Below are 4554 nucleotides of genomic sequence, written 5' to 3' on the forward strand. Positions count from 1 at the left end.
CGACCCGACTCCGGATAAGCGGGAGAAGATGGATGGATGGATGGAAATATTACCTTTATTTAACCAGGAAGATTAGGAATCTCTTTTACAAGAGATACCTGGCCGAGGTGTGTCTCGACAGCAGACAACACCTCGCACCACATCACATCCAGACATCCACAGCTACACTACTGATATCACTGACTTACACATCTGACTTTGTCAGTATTAAATTATTATTTAATAAAAGATAACACTTTCTTTTGGCAATACCTGTGTTGTCTCCTATCTTTTGTCATAGCCTTTTTGCCGGATTGTAACATCAATGAGCTCAAAGACAGTTTTTCTGCCATGGCTGGGCAATAAAGCTCATTCTACTTTATTCTGTACTAGTGCATCATACTGCAGGCTACAGAGGAAAAGGAAAACAAACGGCAGCCTTGTTAGATGATCTTCAGACAATGATCTTCCCTCAGCTCAGCTGTTGAACTGTTTTACATGAAAAAGCAACAGAGAAACAGCTTGCTCAGCTCTGTGGTGCAGTGTGGATGTGTGGCTCCATGGTGGTTTGCCCTCAGTAACACTATTTCTTCTGAAAGAGAGAAAGCGTCGGTCCAACAGATGTTTTTCATTCCAGTCATTAGCAACAAAATAAAAAGGACCTGCTAAAAATAGCTTCCAGTTTATACTACATGCTGCAGTATGTCAGACAGAAAAGCCCGGCAGAGGATCGTTAGAGGAGCTGAGAGGGTCATCGGCGTTTCCCTAACCTCTGTCCAAGAACTTCTCCAGAGCCGCTGCAGGAGCAGAGCACTGAACATTGTTGGGGACTCCTCACACCTTCTCCATAAACTGCTTGAACTGCCGCCATCAGGCAAACGTTTCCAGAGCATTAAAAGAAAAACCTCCAGAATGATCAACAGTTTCATGCCACAAGCTGTCAGAATGCTGAACTGCTGATCTAGATAGGCAAATACTTGTTTATTTAAATTGCTTTAAGTAATTGGATCCTGCAGAAACGCTCTCTCATCTTGCCTGTACTATGTATGTACAGCAAAACTGACAATAAACATGATCTGATATGATACTACTAACAGTGTTGGAACATATTTTACCATAAATGGTTATTCACAGATTAATGGTAACTTAGACGCAGTAACTTCTATATGTAATATTGCCTGATGTAGACTGTATGTAATGACCTACTAAGAGTACTTTGTGATTATAAAGTTGACTTTGAATTATGGGGGCTAACTTTGTTAGCATCGACTTCACATACCTGTCAGGAGTCAGGCTGGTACAGACAGGTGTACATGAAAGCTTCATCCATCTTGCTATAGGCTTTGGGCTCGATGTGTGAAATACCCCTGACCCTCATTTGAATATTAGGAGTGGAAATAGATTAGGAGATAAAAGTCTCTGGAAATAAATAAATGTGGAATTTCAAAAAAAAAAAAAAAAGTTGTTCAACAATTACATGATATATTTATTGCCATATTTGTATGTTTGAGGATTTGTTTTATAGCCATATTAATTTATTTTTTGGAAACATTTATTTATATATGTACATATTCATTGAACCAATTTTAAATAAAACAGTATTCCAAATTTCTAAGCCAATGAACACTAAATACATCTTTTGTCAAAGTCAAATAGTGTCACATTTGACTTTTAATTGGTGAAGATTTTAGTTGTTTTGTATTTTTTCATTCATACCATGGAAGCTAATGCCCATCCATCCATTATCTACACATCTCTTAATACTCACTAGGGGGCTGGAGTCTATCCCAGCTGACTCAGGGTGAAGGCAGGGTCACCTGGACAGGTCACCAGTCTATCACAGGGCTACACGTAGAGACAGACAACCAGCACACTCACATTGGAAGCTAATATACATATTACATTACACTTTTAAATAGAATTTGAGATTTTTCTATTTACCTCAACCTGCATGTTTTCAATTATGACCCCCTTTTATTTAAAAACTGGTTGTCTTTTACTGACACTTTATTCATTGTCCTTTGAAAAGCAGGCACCCCTACTGGAGTATGGAAGACTGCAGCACCAGCTAATGACCAAAGATCAAGCAGAATGTCAACTGTGAATTTGTCGGTCTCAGAAAATCTCAGTGAATGTCTTCAAACCACAGGCATAGAATGGCATTGAAAAAGTATTCTTACCTAGTGTGATGTATTAAGGTTAGTGCCTAACAGGCACCCGTGTTGTTGGTATACGTAAACACGGAGGTGTGTGACGTGTGTTGTGGTACGTGCGGTATGCCGGAGCTGATGCAGTCAGTGCATGTAATGGTTCCAAGTAAAATGTGATGTTTCACATGCAAAGCAAGCCTCCAGACTCGTCAATATATAACACCTAGTTTACAGGCCCTGCATAATATCATATCCATCTCATTTGAGGCACTGTGCGACAAGCAACAAGCTCAATGGTAGTGAAATGATTCTTACTTGAGGTTCCTACTTCTTTTGATAGCTTCGGTCAAAAGCATAATGGTAGCTCTCTTTCTGATCACATTTCTTTTAAAACATTTCTACATTTCTAAAACTTTCCAAATCATTTCGACAAGTTGCCTTGTCCTCCACTCTTCACTTTGGACCATTCACTGCCTCTTTCTGCTGCCATGCTTTTAAAAACCCTTGGAACCTTGAACAAGCCTTCTGGTTTTCCTGCCTGTACCTTCCCTGCCCTAATCTGCCAGCTAAGTTTACCAGTCCTTGCAATTCCCTCAGCGATGTTCCTTGTAGCTCTCCTTGCCTGGTTACACTGGGTTTTGGTTAGCCTTTAGTCCTGTCTCGTGTTGGTTTCTTAGCTCCATGGATAATCTCTTGGCCTGTTTCCTAGTTCAGCCAGTAACTAGAGCATTGTGTCTTCCCAGTGGATTCATATTCCCATGTGTGTGCTCCACGTGTTTAGGGTGTATCAACTGTCTCCTCTGAGTTTTGCGTTTCTTGGTTTTCTGTGGTCAGCTACCCTGGTTAACTTGGCCTTTAGCTTTTGTGCTCACTTTGCCTAGCTCATTCCCTTGGGTTGTTCTGTTCACCTGTTTGGATCCATATATAGTGGTTCACCTTGGTATTTTACATATTGTAAAAAAAACCCACTTTGTTCATTGAGCTTCTGGTCTTGTCCTTATTGGTGTCTATGCTTGGCTCCTCCTCAAGCAAACCACAGCATTTGTAATATTTGTCTCGGTCCAGCTGCTACGTTAACTGTCCCATCATTACAGGCCTAGCTTTGGCTACTTTCACCTTTTCCTCACTTTTTCCTGCCTACCCGCTTTCCTGTTCTCCTTTAGTTCATCAACCCCTCCTACATACTGTACACATCACCAGCCGTCATCACTCATCCCTCTACCAGATTACTCCCTAGCTGTTTCCAGAATTCCAAAGTGTCGTTGCCCTGCCTGTTACTTCACCAGAGAACCCACAATTTGATCTTAGCTGCTGTCTTCTGCTAGTTTGCTTTGCCTTGTAAATTTTCTGCACAGTAAACTGCAAGTCAAGGTTCAAGGTTCAATGTCTTTTAATGGTCACACAGTCATACACGATATAACGCGCAGTGAAATGCGTTGTGTACCTGTTCCACACTGAAGCAATAATAATAACAAGATAAATAAGAATAAGGAATAAGTGGCTATTCCTGAGCCTACATAGCCACTGTGGTGGCTGTGCAGAAACGTCTGACTCGACACATCCAAAAAAGGGGAAAAAACTAGGGAAAACAATGTCCACAGCAAAAATGTTTGAAAATAATGTCTTTATGTAACATTAAAAATTCTTTAAAGAAACAAAAAGGCTTAGGATGTTAAAGAAAAACTCAGGATGAATGGGGCTGCAGGCCTTGGATGTGAGTTGTGGTCTCTTTGTGGCAGGCCACACCTTCCTGGCCGTCTCCCATGCTTTTATCCCCATCCTTCAGCCACTAGATGGGGTTAATTCAAGAAGAACAGAAATTAATAAAGAAGGAAAACAATCATTCTGGCTCCTACACACACAAGAAGTAAAAATATATATGTGAAAGTATATATCTATATATATATGTACACACACACACACACACACACACACACACACATATATATATATATATATATATATATATATATATAGAGAGAGAGAGAGAGAGAAAGATAGAAATAGCAGAATAAATAAATAAATACAATTCCCAAACAGTGCAAAAAGGGAATAAAACAAATGAAGAAAATAACAATAATATTATATACATGTATATATACAAGGTGAAAGTGCAAAGTGAACGGTTTGATTGTCTATTGAGTCTATTGTTTCAAGTTCAGCAGGCGGACAGCCTGAGGGAAGAAGCTCCTCCTCATCCTCTCTGTGTTTGCCTTCAGGCAGCGGTAACGCCGCCCTGACGGCAGCAGAGTCTGTGGCAGTCTGTGGCTGGGGTGGCTGGGCTCACTCACAGTCTTCCTGGCCTTTAACCTGTATAGTTTGGTGTAAATGTCCTGCAGGTTGGGGAGGGTGGTTCTGATGGTGCACTCAGCCGAGCGGACCACCCTCCTCAGGGCCAAGAGGTCCTGCTGGGTGCTGCTGCCCA

The sequence above is a fragment of the Stegastes partitus genome, unplaced genomic scaffold, assembly GCF_000690725.1.
Source record: "Stegastes partitus isolate 25-593 unplaced genomic scaffold, Stegastes_partitus-1.0.2 Scaffold1155, whole genome shotgun sequence".
Classification (NCBI taxonomy): domain Eukaryota; kingdom Metazoa; phylum Chordata; class Actinopteri; family Pomacentridae; genus Stegastes; species Stegastes partitus.